An 18111-nucleotide genomic window follows, 5' to 3' on the forward strand; every position below is an offset into this window, starting at 1 on the left:
GGAGAGTGGAGAGTTATACCTTTTTGTACTATGTTATGTATCAGTAATCTGGGTATTCATGCAGAAGTGTGAGAATCTACAGAGGTTGAATAGTTTTGATGGAATCTTTTATGGTAGTAACTTATCTGCTTACTATGGTCTGTAATAGTAATCTAGATATTGATGCACAGATGTGAAAATACGATGCCTAAATGTTGAATAGTAATGTAAATCTACATAAATGTTGAATAGTTTAGCCTGGTCATATCATGATATTAACTTGCCATGCTACACTCTTGATGATGTTTAGGTAGAAGAATGTAAACAGTTTGAATTGTGGTGTCCATTGATGTGAGCATAAGACATATTTTGAAGGGTTGTACATGCAAAATATATGGGGTATATGAAAGCTAGAATAAGTATAGCAAGATTGAGGTATGACCTTGAGCATTCTACATGAAATTTTTTTCCCAAAATACTTTTTCGTAGATATATATACTGTTATATTTAATGGATATATATTGCTTTGGTTATATGCCAAAACAGTCTCTTTCTATAAACTCGGCTGAGAACCAAGACTACTTTACCTCCCTAGCGGCTGGGTCCTCTTGAAGCCAAATTTACATGCTTTGTTTGTGAAGATCCCATGCTAAGGTTAATGGATTTCAACAATTTCTGACTTTTGTATTGCTCTCTAATGCAGAAGCCCTTATATGGCTATATTCCACTTGAAAATAGTACCATGATATGAGGCATTATTAGAAAATTTCATCATCTAGGGTTGAACCTGCATAACTATAGATTTAGATACTCATTGTGATAATGCCCTGAATGTTGTGACACGAGGATATGCAATGCTTCATATAGGTGCATGACCATTGAATCATTCCATCACTTTGCCATGACGCTTATGGTGTAGTGACACCAAGTAATTGTTAGAAACATCAAGGATGAACGGTCAAGTCTGTATTTTCTGGATCATAATTCATCTTGCGAGGGGGTAAGCGTAGATGTTGCTGAAGCAGGCCAGCACTACGAACAATTGAGCTATATTCATTGTTGTCTTGGAACTGTACACTTTGCTGAAATGATCCATATCCATGAAGGTGTTGTGGCTCTAACACTTCTAGTAGTAGATGAAAAGAAATGCTTGACTACAAAATACAAACACAATCATATAACAAACACAGATTGATAAAGAAACATAGTTAGGGTTAGGCTAACATAGAGACAATGAACAAAGAAGATGAGAGAATTTGAATAATGAATAAATACAATCCTCAATGCAGCAAATACACTCTGAGGGTGAATACTCAACCTCAGTGTTGTGTTGCAGGGACCAGCGCAAAGAGTATGAGTTTAAGAAGACAATGTTGTATTGTGGTGAATCTTGGAACGCAGCAAGTAGTCTCCATTTATGTCAAGCAGCGGCAAATGTAGTTGAGGAAGGCTAGATCAATATATAACGAACCACTTTGGGTAGAAAAACATCAAATACAGCTAAATTTGGTGATGTGGTGGCTGGGTGACAAGCTATAGCATAAAAAAACAATGTGGTTGTTGACGTGGCAAGTTGCAGATATGTTGAAGTGCAGCAATTTGAATTGAGATATCCTTTGCGAATGGGGTGTGGACATAAGAGATAAGGCACTTGCAAGCTGTAGAAACAAGATCAAGGCTCAATGGAGGGTAGCTTGTTTATTTATAGATGGATGGGTCCTTCCAAATTAGTGTTTGGCTTATGGGACACAAATACTCTCTAGGAATACATTTCCTTTAATGAAAGTTTGGCAATTTGATTAATTAAGCATGTTTTGGAGCTGTTTTAAATGGACAATTAGCATATAATGTATTTTTAGTCGAACACCTCTTAGGCCCAAAATTGGAATTAGAAAGGGACTATACTAGCCCAAGCCCATATGTATCTTTTCTTTATCCCAAGGCATTCCACTCCAAAGCAGCTTGGGCATCAGACAAATAATGCAAGTTGATTGCATAGTGGCCTATCAAGACCATAGATGCGATGGTTATATTACCAAGGAAGCCCAAGTAATCATCTCAGAGAGGCTCGGGCATCGAACAAAGGGTGCTCATCAACTGATTGTGGCCTACCAAGACTTTCAAAGTTCGATGGAACCAAGTTGGACTTGTGTATATATGTGTGTGTGTACATGCGTATATGTTTGGTAGTTTTTAAAGGACTCTTGATCTTTGATTTGATTTAGCATTAAGTGTGGGTTTTCAATTAGTGCAATTGAGTAATCTATGTCCCTAGGGAATAATAAAAGGGATGGTGAGATCTAAGATATTCACAAAATAGACAAGCAATCCCAACCACCATTAGGTGACAGTGACGGGAAAAAAGTTGTGAAGAAGCTATAGGGTGTATGTGGAGAGGCAAAAAAGAAAGATGGAGGCTAGCAAATGAAGATTGCCATGTGAGTTGTTGCGCATATGGTGGATCTAGAGTTGACAACTCTTTGACCGTAAAGGAATAAGTGCACACATATGTATGTTTATAAGAATAGCATGCGAATGTATGAGGTAATACAAAGGGCAGTGGTAATCATTATGCTCATGCAAAAATGCTATGCAATGATGCCATTTAGACAATGCCATTGCAAGGAAATTGTTTACTTGCCCAAGATCCTTTTACAATCATAGTCATTTGGAGGAATAAATGAACCAATATCTAGTCAACCTTAAGAGAAAAAAGCCACCCCCTCTCAAAGTAGAAGGAAAAGTTGGAGGAAGTTACCCTCTTCTCATCGATTTCAAGTAGTAGGAGAGGGTGCACCCATGCTGATCTTGGATAGAAGATACTGAAGAATCAAAGAATGGCTTGGCCAAAATGTCTACAAAATTGTCTGATGAAAGCAGAAAGTCTAAGTGGGTGGTACCAAACTCAACTTTCTCTTTGGTGAAGTAGTAGTGTATACAAACATGTCTCATGTGCGGACTTCTGATAATAAGGTTATGAGCGTGTGCAATAGCACTTTGGTTATCGCAATATATGATAGTTAGTGAAGCATAAGAAAAGTGAAGCGCTACTAGTGGTGCACAGATCGGTCTTCGTATGTGCGCGTAGTGAGCGTCAGAAGGTCCCCAAGAACAAAATAACTCTACTTTTTTCACACAAATCAATGAAGAAAGCTTGCACGACATGAACAAGAGACCAATTGGGTGCAATCTTCCCCTATGCCTTGTGTGAGCGCTTCACAAAGCATGTATTTTATATATTATTCATCTTCAAGCTCAAATAACAGCACAAATTACAAAATAGCACGCTTTAGCTTTTGAGTTTGCTTTTGTACCAATAAAGAATTAAAGCTAATGGGCGCCCAAGAAGTTAAGCGGTACCCAAATACAATGTCCAATACAAATATTTAAATCGTGCGCTTATGCGCATACAAAAATAATAAATAAATATCAAGCGCTTTGATAAATAAGCACGATAAAATATAGGCGCCATGCCTAAGATATGCACCCATAAAAAATATTGACGATAACTTGAATACATGCTATTGTCCAATGCTTTCCACAGCCACCGTTGCTTGCTCTACACATCAACTGAAGTATTCACAATTGTTAGAAAAATAATACAATTAAACCGATAAAAGTGAATACCTAGCAGTCTTCAGCTATATAAATAAATTGTTTAGAAATAAATCCTAACCTTAAGTTATCACGAGTGCGCACTCTAAACTCATAAACGTTTATTAATTTAAATATGTATTTTGTAGAATCACCCGCTATAGAATCACCCATGTATACATAAAATTAACAAAACGCCCGAAAAGGATAGGCATCCCCATCGACTTTTCGCACAAAGAATCCACTTTGTGTATGAGCCCCGGTAATAAAATTTTACGGAATCCACTGCAAAACCTCACGGAATCCACCGTGGAATATGCCTCCTGGCATTATACCCCCGGGGCGGGATAGTAATTGTCCTCAATTGCTATTAGCTCAATGTGGAGCTAACAGAGTGGGGAAAGCATTTAAGTCTCTAATGTGCATCCATTGGGCCTCTCCAACAGGATGATTTTTAAACTTGACCAAATATCTAGAATATCTACGGCCAGTTCTAGTGGTTATAAAGTCAGTATCTATAATAGTTTCAGGCTCAAGGATTTCAGTTTCATCATCTAGCAAAGGAGGGTTTTCATAGACAGGGTATACAAGTAATTGGCCTCTAAAAGGTCGTAATCAACTGATATGGAAGGTGTTGTGGATTTTCCAATGCTGCGGTAGTTCTAGTTTAAATGCATTGTCATTGATTTTATGTATGATCTTGAATGGTCCATAAAATATGGGTGCTAATTTCACAACTGGGTGTTTATCTACACTTTGTAATCTTCGTTTTTCTATGTGTAACCAAATATAATCATCAACTTGAAAATTCATACACTGTTTTTTTTAATTTGCTTGTTTTGTATATGATTACTCGGCTTGGCAATCATATCTTTTACTTCATAAAAAATAGTGGCATGCATGTTAGCAATATCATCAGCAGTTTGAATTTTGTTTGATAATGATGCAACATGTGTAGGCAATCGATATCCATAAATAACTTCAAATGGTACTTTCTTTGTAGTTGTATGTGGTGTATTATTATATGCAAACTGAAGTAAATATAGATGTGTATCCCATGTGTGTGGTTTTGAAATGGTGCAAGCACGCAAAAGATCTAAAATAGTACTGTTAGTAGCTTCTGTTTGACTGTTTGTTTCAGGATGAAATGCAAATGAAAAATCAATCTTTGTTTCTAAATTAGCAAACAAAGTAATCCAAAAATTATACAGAATCTAGAATCACAATCAGAAATAACGACTTTTGGTAAACCATGGTTAGTGAAAACAATTTTCAAAACAATTGAGCAGCTTGAGATGCAGTTAAAGTTTTCTTGCATGGAATAAAATAAGCTTGTTTACTAAACTTGTCTATAACAGTCCAAATCATATCATTGGTTAGCTTTAGTGTTAGGTAAACCGGTGATAAAATCCATTGAAATCTGTTTCCATAGTCGTGATGGAATAGGTAAGGGCATTAGTATACCATATTGTTTACCATGGTGTCTTTTAACTCGTTGACAAACTAAACATTCAGATACAAAGTTAGATGCATTAGTGTCCATATGTGGTCAATAAAAATCTTCAGTCAATGTACGCAAAGTAGATATAATTCCTCTATGACCTTGATATGGAGGACAATGAATTTTATGCAAAACAAATGATCTAAATGGAACTGTCACACATAATCTTTTTTCATAAAACATGAATCCATTATTGTAAGACAATGAATCAATAGGAATCCAATTATTTACAACTAGTTTATTCTAATCAGCTTGAAAAGTAAGATCCTGATGATAAGTATCTTTCATAGGGATAAGGGAATCAAATGATATCACAGAAATATTATGAATTGTCGGTCTTCTACTCAAAGCATTAGTTACAACATTTTCTTTTCCAAGTTGATATTGTATAAGGGGATGAAAACTTTGAATAAAAGCGGCCCATTTAATGTGTCAGTCAGATATTTGTGGTTGACTAAGGAGATGTCTAATGCTTTGTTGGTCATTTTTGATCATAAATTCAGATCCCATTAAATAATATTTCCATAGATGCAAGGCTTGTACTACAGCTAGCAATTCTTTATCGTAGGTAGAATATTTAAGTTCAGATGGTTTGAGTTTACAGCTAGAGTAGGCTATGGGATGATTATCGTGCATAAGGACTGCTTCTATTTCAGATCCACTGGCATTAGTAACTACTAAAAAGAATGGTCTATTAAACTCAGGTATTTATAATATAGGAGCATGAGTTAAAGCATGTTTCAATAAATCAAAGGATTTTTGTTGATTGTTAAACCAGTTATACACAATACCATTTTTTAAAAGTTTAGTCAAAGGTAATGCAAGTAATGAAAAATTCCTGACAACCTTTCTGTAAAAACTAGCAAGACCTAGAAAAGAACGTAATTCATGCACATTTTTGGGTATGGGCCAATTTAAAATTGCTTCTATCTTTTTAGGGTCGACTTTAATACATTCTGATGAAATAATATGTCCTAAATATTCAATTTCTGTTTGGAAGAATTCACTCTTTTCTGGATTAGCATATAATTGATTGTCTTTTAACAACTTAAAAATTAAAGACAAATGTTCATAATGGTCATTCTCATTTTTACTGAATACTAATATATCATCAAAGAAAACTATGACACAATGCTGATGTTTCAAAAATATGTGATTCATCATACGACTAAATGTGGCTGGTGCATTAGTTAAACCAAAAGGCATAACTAGAAATTCATAGTGTCCAAATTGTGTTCTAAATGCAGTTTTGAATATATCAGATTTGTCCAATCTTACTTGATGATAGCCAGATTTAAGATCTATCTTACTGAATATGGCAGATCCTTGTAGTTTATCCATAAGATCATCTACCCTAGGAATCAAATATCTATTCTTAACAATAATTTTGTTTAGGACACGATAATCAATGCACATGCGATAAGTATTATTTTTCTTCTTCACTAATTTCACAGGTGCACCAAATGGAGAACTATTAGGTCTAATTAATCCTCTATTAAGTAATTCTTCTATTTGATTTTGAATTTCTTTCTGTTCAATTTGGTTATGTCTATATGGTGCTTTACATGGTGGTTATGTTCCAGAAATTAAATCTATCTTATGATCTTCAGGACGTGAAGGTGGTAATCCTGGTGGTAAATCAACAACAAAACAATCTTAAAATTGGGCAAGAAATTGTGTATACCTAGGATGCATCTGTTTTTCTTTAGCTTGAATTTCATTAACCCATATTAAATAAGATTTGCTACTTTTACGTAATGCACGTTTAGCTTGAGTATGAGTAAGTAGTGGAAAATTATTGGAAGCGTGCATACCATGCAATGTGATTTGTTTTCATTGAAAATAAATTTTAATTGAATGCGTAGAATAATCTATGTCAGGATTGTATTGATGACGCCAAGGCATTCCTAAGATAATGTCACTAGATTGCAAATGTACAACTAGGAAATTTCTTTGTTCAGTATATTCACCAATTTTAATTTCTAAATTATGTACCCCTTGTGTTCCATTATATCTCGTTTTTAGGAATGCAGCCTTGATGCAATAATGTGTATAAACAATTTGTAAATTCAATTCTTTGACTAATTTTGCAAAAATAAAGTCATGTGTGCTCCCATCATCATGTAAAATAGTCTTTTCTTTACCATGCACAAAACATTTCATTGTTAACAAAGAATGGGGAGTTGGCATACCTAGCAAAGTATCCGAAGTAGTACCAATGTCGTCATCATCTTCCGTAAAGTCTGACATTTCCTCACGTTCTTATTTTTCTATTGCGCCAAGATAATTGATATGGACAGGTGGATTTTTTGATTGACAATTGGCTGCTAGATGTCCAGGTTGATGGCATTTGTAACAAACTATGGGTTTGGCTTTAGATACATTACTGGTAATGACAGAAACTTTAGGAATGTTGGGATTTGACTGTGAGGATGGCTTAGGGTTTGGATTGGTGTTTGATGGCAAGGTAGGTGGTCGTGTCCAAGATTTACGAAATGAAGATGGAAAAAAACGACTTTGATTGAATCTTCAAAAAGTTGAATTGAATTGTTTGGAACCATAGTTACCATTAGCTGGAAATTGTTGTGGTCGCTTGTCTCTTCCGCGAATCTTGTCTTCAGTATCATGGGCCAAGGAAATTGCATCTTCAAGGGTTGTTGGCTTGAACATATTGACTTCCGCATAGAAATGTCCAAGTAGGCCAGACATAAACTTGCGTTTATGAGTTGCTTCAAGTATATCTTCGAGCATACGTAGTTGCAGTAGAGCATTCCAGAAACGTTCAGTGTATTGGGAAATAGGTTCGCGATCCCTTTGTTGTAGAAGATCCCATTGCTTGATGGCTTTTTCATGGAATTGAGGAGGAAGGAAATTTTGCAAAAATTTCTTTTGAAAAGTCTTCCAGGTAGTGGGGCAATCAACACTCTTGCGGACCATAGTCCACCATAAAGATGCTCGGTCAACTAAATGGTTAGTGTCACATTTAATTTTGTCTTTCTCAGCATATATTTCTTCATGGAAGTAATCATCAAATTGACTGATAAAAGCAAGCACAGTCTTTTCATCGCGTGATCCATTGAAAGTACGAAACTTAAAGTTTCTTTTACTTATCTTTGTTTCTTTGCGAATGGATTGGGCTTCAAGTATTGCATCGATGGTACGTCGTATAAGATATTCGGGTTGCGATCCATCTTGGTCGGTGGTAGATCGTTGTAGATTGGCCAATTGACAAAGCTTGTCGGGCTCTTCGTTCTTCTTCGAGCTGCATCATAATCAAATCCAACTTTTGCTCCATCGTTGATTCGGGTAAATCACCTTCAGCCATAAGATCGTCCATGTTTTGTTTAGTCATCCTGTAAAATCCAAAAGACCTCACACTCTCGAAATCTTATTAGCGGGATGAGCGTAGCTCAAAGGCGGATGTACAAGGCTTGTATATTTTGTTTGGCTTTTATGGTCTTTCTCTTTTACGATTGCGGTATTCGTTGTCACAACCGTCTGTGTAGAAACAACGCATAATCTGCGTATGGCATGCGTATGAACTTCTATTCTTGCTGAAACTGGTTCAGTATGTCTGCAAGTGTGAACAGGGTCTATCAGAGAGCAATAGACTAGTTTGTGTGCTTCTGCGTGTGAACTGCCGCTATAGTAATGGTTGAAAATAACCTTTGTGACTTTGGTGACTTGCAGGATTTCTTAGAAGACTTGGAGTATTAGGAAACTTTAGTGGCTTAAACCAATCGCGATTTTGAGGATGCCAGGATGTTGGCGATGGAATCGATGGTAGCGAAAAGATACTCCCGCTGGCAGACGAATTAATTCAAGGAAATAAGCTTTTCAATAAGCTTAGTAAGCTTTGTATTAAAGCTTTAAAAGCTTTTGGCTATGGAGTAGAATCTGATCTGTATACAGACGGATTTGATGAAGGAGATATCCACGTGGTCCTTCGCCTACAGAGGCTGGTCTTTCGTGATCAGAGATTGTAGAAGGGGGTTCTTGACCGCCAGGAACACACTGGTATCGATCGTTCGTGACGAAACTGACTGTAGAGATCGATCGTTCTAGGAGCTCCGCCTTCGCGCAAGATGGTATTAAAGCTTTAAAAGCTTTTGGCTATGGAGTATAATCTGATTTGTATACATACGGATTTGATGAAGGAGATATCCACGTGGTCCTTCGCCTACAGAGGCTGGTCTTTCGTGATCAGAGATTGTAGAAGGGGGTTCTTGACCGCCAGGAACACACTGGTATCGATCGTTCGTGACGAAACTGACTGTAGAGATCGATCGTTCTAGGAGCTCCGCCTTCGCGCAAGATGGTCGCCGTATGTGCGCGTAGTGAGAGTTAGAAGGTCCCCAAGAATAAAAGAACTCTACTTTTTGCACAGAAATCAATAAAGAAAGCTTACACGACATGAATAAGAGACCAATTGGGTGCAATCTTCCCCCATGCCTTGTGTGAGCGCTCCACAAAGCATGTATTTCATATATTATTTATCTTCAAGCTCAAATAATAGCCCAAATTACAAAATAGCACGCTTTAGCTTTTGAGTTTGCTTTTGTGCCAATAAAGAATTAAAGCTAATGGATGCCCAAGAAGTCAGGCGGTACCCAAATACAATGTCCAATACAAATATTTAAATCATGTGTCTATGCACATACAAAAATAATAAATAAATATCAAGCGCTTTGATAAATAAGTGTGACAAAATATAGGCGCCATGCCTAAGATACGCGCCCATAAAAAATATTGACAATAACTTGAATACACGCTATCCTCCATTGCTTCCCATTGCCACCGCTGCTTGCTTTACACATCAACTGAAGCATTCACAATTTTTAGAAAAATAATACAATTAAATCGACAAAACTAAATACCTAACAGTCTTCAGCTATATAAATAAATTGGTTAGAAATAAATCCTAACCTTAATTTATCACGAGTGCGCACTCTAAACTCATAAATGTTTATTAATTTAAATATGTATTTTGCGGAATCACCCATGTATACATAAAATTAACAAAACGCCCAAAAAGGATAGGCGTTCCCATCGACTTCTCACACAAAGAATCCACTTTGTGTATGAGCCCCGGTAATAAAAGTTTACGGAATCCACCGCAAAACCTCACGGAATCCACCATGGCATGGAATCCACTGTGGAATATGCCTCCTGGCATCAACTAGCAAGCTCCTCAGGTAAATAGCCTCCATGGTGCTATCAAAGAGGACCTAATACTTTGCCTCGGCTCTGGAAGCAACCACCGTCTCTTGCTCATGGCTTCATTGAGAAATGGGAGCTGTGCCCAAAGAGAAAATATACATGTTGGGTCTTTGGATAAAACCAACCTTCCTCCTTGGAGAGGGTGGTAAAACCTAATCAAGCACTTAATTATAACAATTAATAAAAGAGCATAAATTGAAATGCACACTTTACCTCAATAATCTTAGACAATGGATAGCTTGTTGGCCTCAAAATTGGCGTCCCTTGTGGTATTTCTTTAACTTTTATTACAAATGGATGGAGTACAATTGAGATCCTTTGACCTTTGCTAATCTAAGTACCACTTGTCAAAATTAACCAGCAAGCCTTCAAACCAATTTGCCCCTTGGTTTGCTCGAGGATTGGCTCTCACCTTGCTCCTTGAAAGACAAATTCAGCTCCAAATTTGATATGGGCTAGTTGGCCTCTTGAATCTCCTTGAAATTCCTTAATTTTAGTTGATGGAATTCAAGTCCTAGGCCCTTAAATCTGAGCATGTATCTTGAGATGACTGTCAAACTCTAATTTTTGTTGTAAATTAGGGTTTATAATTGAGATTTTCAATATCTCCATATCTCTAATGACTCAAGTGGTTAGATTCTGCTAAGATAACTTGAGAGATGGCTTGGGGGTGAGAAAGAATGCTGTAGAGAGAGAAATTTTAGAGTTTCGTCGTAAGGAAGGCTGAAAAAGTGCTGCTATCTTGCTCAAACGACCATCAAAATTGCCACATATTGTAGGACTGGTCCTTGGTGGTTGCAAATTACATTAGTAGCATCTTCTTGCTCTCCAACAGCCTTCTTCTCTCTCACAATGGCTGGAATATAATTCCATCAATCCTAATTTCAGCATTATCTAGCTTATTAAATGAAATTTTAAAAGATTAATTTAAAAGATTAATCCAATAATTATTCTAGTGCTTAGAAAAATAATTCCACTAGTCAATAATTAAATTAGCTAGGCCAATTTGTCTTCTAAGTATCCCAGAGTAGTTATGACCCTTATACTAGCATTAATTAGTTAATGCTTAGTCTCTAATGTCATCACTGATATTAGTGGCCAATAAATTGGTATAGGCCCAAATCTGACACAAGGTACCACCTAGTATGTGTCAACATAACTTATTACAACTTTTGTCTTTGGCTCTAGCCTCCAACTAATATCTCGGGGTCTTGGGACCCACACTGTGAAATAATTGATGTGCATCTCACATGTGTAAGTCACATTTGCACATTTGATTAACTTTCAATCAAATGCTAAGCAAAGCAATAAAATTTAATGTCCTCATTGATAGACTATCTCCTTGAAATCCTTGCAATTGTCCTTGATTGCAATGCAATGTGCCAAAGCATATGTTATCACTATTGGAAACACATGTTGACATTGTAGTCAAACATCATGTGTACCTATTGCATAACCAAGTTCATACCCTTTGCATATTTGAAATTTCGGTCACTTAAATCAGTTTACGATCCCTTAGACATGAATCATAGGCATTGTCAAAATCATAAGGGATGGAACCACATGCCAAAACCCAATGCTGTTCTAACCTCTAAGGCATTGTAATGCATAAACTAAGCATAACTAGTGCCTCATCGCAATGATGTAATACATGATACTCATGTAAGACATACATCAACTACAAACCATGTGTAACTTATGCTATTGTACTTCTCTTGTATCACTTGCAAATATATATCGCATGCCATCCATGTATCCCATACATGCCTTGCAAATGCACATCACATCCAAATGTACATTCCATGTATTCTATATATGTTAGCAACCTTGCAAATGTAGAGTTTCAGAGCCTAGGTGCAAACCGTACACATTTATATACCAACTCAAGTGGCTAATACACTGAATACTTATCCCAACGGTAGAAATACTATCAGTATACAATACCTTGGATGCAAACCAAGTACATTCGAGATCCACTACATAATTGAGCTGTCCATCACTAGGAGAGTGAAGATGCAACCTCCCCATTAAGCATTAGACAATATTTTGGACCTATGCTTTGCTAAGCTTGAAAGAGCTCAATTCAAAATCGGCTCAAACTAAACCACATGAAGGTAAAGTGCTCACTTTGCTAGGTCACCCTTCTCGATCCAGTTGTATTCTTTCATAGGTGAAACAATGCTAAAGTTGTTAAAAGTGGTCATATTACACGTTCATGGGCGTCTAGTGTCAGAAGTGGTACATCAATGGAAGCATAGACGTGTTGCAATAAACTGCTAAACACAAGACATAAGAGAAAGAAACAAAAGAACACTGCAAAAGAAGAGAACTCATAGAGATGTGCTTGGGAAATGAAATCCGTATACCAAACATGAGAATGATGCGTAAAATAGTGAGTCTCTAGCTTCTATAGGAATTGACACCGGAACCTGTAGGTGATGATATGCTTGAATGAGGAGGAAGCTTGGTGTATAAAGAAGAAAATAATGCTAAAATAGGGGTAGGTTGGCCAACATAAAATAAGAATAATAATAACCATAATAAAATCCCTAAATAACCTAGCCATGCCCAATAGACTAATACATGAGCTATCTAAATTGCTAATACCCTCTCTCAAATAATGGATGATACAATGATAATGACTCATCATAGTTCATACAACATAGAACCACCGGAGTAGAACCATGGATATCCATTCAGTGGGTGATCAAGCCACCACCAAGGTGCCTTGGAGAGAACTTAATGTCAATGTCGATTGTACCATCTCTTGAAAATAGAGAAGAGTCATAACAGATCTTTGTGTCCATCAACAATGTCTTGTAGTAGCATACAAGACCATCTTGTTAAAAATGCCTCTGAACATATGTGACCATGGATTCCCTGCCTTTGGCTAAGATCGCCAAAGTGTCCCCTCATGTAAGCTCAAACTAGGAGCCAATCTCACTCACTATCAAACATGCATGGGGAAAGGTGCCTTGTACAACATATAAAACTTTGACCATATTTCTAGTGATGTATTGTAGTAACCGTCGGTAGAACTTCTTTAGAAATACACTGAAGCAGTGCAAAATACTCACGTGCATCGTCCGAATCCCATGTAAACATAGCTTCCTCATGGTTGTTGTCACGAGGATATGTATTTTTGAAACCTCACTTAATATGTGGATTAATTTTAAATCACATGATTAAGTAAATGTTGCACATGTGAGGTGGAACTTGGATTAAAGTAAATTTACAAGCTTAGGACCCGAAGAAATCACGAGATGTCAAAGGCCAAAGTTGCTACAAGTTATGCCACACAGGTACTTGGTGGTATCTGGTGCTAGTTGTTGGCCTAGGTCATTCATTTGGCCATAAGTATCGGTTGGTGACACTAGAGAAGTGGCATTTAATGGTATCTATTGCCAATCTGATGGTCAAGGATGGCGCAGAGACACTTGAGAATGGAAGTTGCCTAGCCAATTTAATTATTGGCAAGTTAGATTATTTTTAGGGTATTGAAATAATTATTAGATTAATTTTTAGTATTTAAAGGCTGAAAATTAATATTTAATTATAAAAAATGTTGGAAAAACCATTTGGAAAGGTTGCCACTTGTCCAAAATGCCCATGCAAGATTGAAAAACATCTTTAGAGGCTAGAGAGAGGCATTTTTATAAATTCATCTTGCAAGAGAGAGGGAGGAGAGGCTGCTGGTCTGATTTGCAGCCATTGGAGGACCTTCTGAGGTTAACAAGGGTAGGAGAAGACCAATCAATAGTAGAAGATAGCATCTACAAGCTATTGAGACAGGGCAGTAGTAGTAAATGACTGATTTTCTTCAGTTCTTTGTATCTAAAGATGTTGTGGCAAAGCAACAACTGCATTTGACTGATTTTCAATCATTTAGTGACAAAACTCTGAATTTTCTCTCTCCACAATTTTCCCTCTCATCCCCTAGCCATTTCACAGCTCTTCTTTGAAGATCTCAACATTTGGTCCCTTGGAGGCTGAAAAATTTCAGATTTCTTTGCCGTTGTAAACCCTAATTTGCAATAGAAATCAGGGTTTAGTAGTAGCCTCGGGAAGTGTGCAAAAAATTGGAAGCTCCAAGACTTGGATTCAATAGGGTTGAAGCTATTTTTAGCCTATTCAAGTGGAGGGACCAGAAAATAATTGCATTTGGGGCATTTTCCATCTCCAGCAAAGTGGGTGAAGACCAATTGATTACCCAAATCAAGGGGCAAATTGGATTAAAGACTTGTTGGGGATTCATCACAATTACAAAAGGGTTGGGAGAATCCCATTGTAAATCAACTTCTTCTTCAATAAAGCTAAAGAAATACCGAAAGGGGCACCAATTTTGGGGCCAATTGGGTGTGCATTGTCCAAGATTAGTAGGTAAATTTGTATTTTCAAATTTGCACTAATTGTTTGTTGTTGTAATTAAGTTGTAATCATGGATTTACCACCCATCCATGGAAGAAAGACTGGTTTCATGGTTCCATTGACGGGATACCATAAAATCCTTTGAATTAGTGGGCCCGTGGTAGTTGATTGCAACTTGGGACTATTGCATTATTTCTGAAATTGTTCTCAGCAGTGAATTACAGCAAGCATGTCTTCACATGGTGACACAGGATCAAGTGGAGAGGATGCATCACTCCTTGGTCAATCACGTGCTGAAGGGAAAAATGTAATGTTTGATGTTGGGCATGGTTCTTAGCATGGACATCATGCTGAGAATGTGGGAAATGACCCAAATGTTGGCACTTCAATGCATAAAGAGGTTGATGAGCAAGGGGTTGAAGAATTTGATGATAGCTTTAAGGATCAAATGCGTACAATAGAAAATCTTTTTGCTAAATTGACAAAGGATCCCTAGTTTACTCGATTCTTGAATACCCCAAAGAAGGACATCAAAGGCAAAGAGAAGAAGACACTTTGTACAGCTTCGGGACAGCCAGAAGAACCGAAGGAAATGCTTATGCCTTCTTTAGAAGAGCCCAAAATGCATGATGCACACAAATAGTTGGTATTCGAGGGGCAGCAAGTGCAAATGCATGGCCAACTTGGTAGTGCCAATCCATGGGAATATGGAAAGCAAGGCAATTACGCACATGCAAGCATGGGACATCAAGGATACTTTGGTGGTGGTACCATTTTTCAAGCTATGGTTGGATAGGCACTGTGTATGGGAATGTATGGTGGTGCGTGAAATTGGAAGCTCCAAGTCTTGGATTCGACAGTGCGACTGAAGTTGTTTTTAGCCTATTCAAGTGGAGGGACCAACAAATAATTGAATTTGGGGCATTTTCCATCTCTATCAAAGTGGGTGAAGGCCAATTGATTGCCTGAATCAAGGGGAAAATCGGATTAAAGATTTGTTGGTGATTTATCACAGTAAGGGGAGTTGGAATACCGAAAGGGATTGGGAGAATCCCAATGTAAATTAACATTTTTTTTCAATAAAGCTAAAGACATACTAAAAGCAAGGATTTCAAAGGGGGAGGGTTGTCCTGAGGACATGCATTTTTGAAACCTCACTTAACATGTGGGTTAATTTTTAATCATATGATTAAGTAAATGTTGCACATGTGAGGTGGAACTGGGTTTAAAGTAAATTTACGAGCCTGGGACTCGAAGAAATCACGGGATGTCAAAGGAAAAATTTGCTATAAGTTATGCCGCACATGTACTTGGTGGTATTTGGTGCTTGTTGTTGCCCTAGGTCATCCATTTGGCCATAAGTGTTAGTTGGTGACATTAGAGAAGTGGCGTTTGATGGTACCTAATGGCAATTTGATGGTTAAAGATGGTGCAGAGACACTTGAGAATGGAAGTTGTCTAACTAATTTAATTACTGGCAAGTCAGATTATTCTTTAGGGCACCAAAATAAATATTAGATTAATTTTTAGTATTTAAAGACTAAAAATTAATATTTAATTATGAAAAATACTGGAAAAACCATTTGGGAAGGCTACCACTTGTAAAAAATGACTATGCAAGGCTGTAAAACATCTTTAGAGGCTAGAGAGAGGCATTTTTGTAAATTCAACTTACAAGAGAGAGGGAGGGGAGGCTGCTGGTTTGATTTGTAGCCATTGGAGGACCTTCGGAGGCTGCCAAGGGCAAGAGAAGACCAATCAATAGTAGGACACATCATCTACAGGCTGTTGAGACAAGGCAGCAGTAGTAAATGACTGATTTTCTTCAATTTTTTGCATCTACAAGCTATTGTGGCAAGGTAGCAGCTGCATTTGACTGATTTTTAGTCATTCTTCGCAACAAAACTCTGAATTTTCTATCACTACAGCTTTCCATCTTATCTCCCAGCCATTTCATAGCCTTGCTCCGAAGATCTCAACATTTCGACCCTTAGAGGTTGAGAAATTTCAGATTTCTCTGATGTAAATCCTAATCTACAAAGTAGAAATTAGGGTTTAGTAGTAGCCACCACAAGCGTGCCTAAAATTGGAAGCTCCAAGTCTTGGATTCGACAGGGCTGAAGCTATTTTTAGCCTATTCAAGTGGAGAGACCAGCAAATAATTGAATTTGGAGCATTTTCCATCTCTATCAAAGCGGGTGAAGGCCAATTGATTGCCCGAATCAAGGGGCAAATTGGATTAAAGACTTGCTGATGATTCATCAAAGCAAGGGGAGTTGGAATACCGAAAGGGATTGGGAGAATTCCATTGTAAATCAACTTTTTCTTCAATAAAGCTAAAGAAATACCGAAAGGGGCACCAATTTTGGGGCCAATTGGGTGTGCATTATCCAAGATTAGTAGGTAAATTTGTATTTTCAGTTTTGCACTAATTGTTTGCTGTTGTAATTAAGTTGTAATCAGGGATTTACCACCCATCCACGGAAGGAAGGCTGGTTACAGTTGTTCTCATCAAAATCTTTGGGAAGAGGAAAAGGATGTTGAGGCTAAGGAATAGCTCCATATACAATGTACCAAATCTGCTTGTGCACAAACCAAGCTTTTATATAAGAAGTGGTGTAGCAATGGAAGCATAGACAAGTGTTGAAATAAACTGTTGAACACAAGAAAAAAGAGAAGGAAAACAAAAGAACACTGCAAAAGAAGAGAACTCAAACATGTCGTACATATTTCCACAAAGTGAGCAACATCCTTATACATACATTGCCACCAATATCTTTCTTTGATCTTTGTAAAAGTACCCCATTGTACTCTTGTCATAGTGGATTCCTATTCTCGGTTACATCTTGTACATTGTCTCTTTCATCGATCTTGTGTCTTTCATTATTCCATTGTGTATTTTGCTTTTCTAATAGAAGCTTCACCAAGAAGCACATGGAAACTTTACGTTTAACTTTACTTGTCTCGAAACCTCCACTAGGTTTTAGGCATTTTTCCCTCTTAAGCATTGCAATGCTTTATACTTACACATTATTGCAAGTCCAACTTAACCAATATGCAATATTTTATCCAATTGATTATCCCCTCATGTGTACTTGAGATGCTAGGAGCACCACATGCATTAGGAAACATCATTGTTTATATACTTTGGACCATTACAATGTGACTATGCATGGGGATTCGCATACTACCAACTATACTAAGATACATTTTCCCATACATTGCATGCATTACTAGCTGCATTTTTTCTCATGACTAGCACTATATCAAGCATTTGCATGACTAGCATTGATACCATGAGTCTTGAACAGAGATGCGTTGCATATATGTAGTGTCAAACTTGCCAGTTTATGCCCCATCATCATGCCAACATTGCTATACATAGGGTTATGCATATTACCTATCATACTTGGATACATTGGGTCTTGCACACCACGCATTGGTTGTTG

The sequence above is a fragment of the Lygodium microphyllum genome, chromosome 14 (genome assembly GCF_053477565.2).
Source record: "Lygodium microphyllum isolate KBCC chromosome 14, Lygodium_microphyllum_v1.1.10, whole genome shotgun sequence".
Classification (NCBI taxonomy): Eukaryota; Viridiplantae; Streptophyta; class Polypodiopsida; order Schizaeales; family Lygodiaceae; genus Lygodium; species Lygodium microphyllum.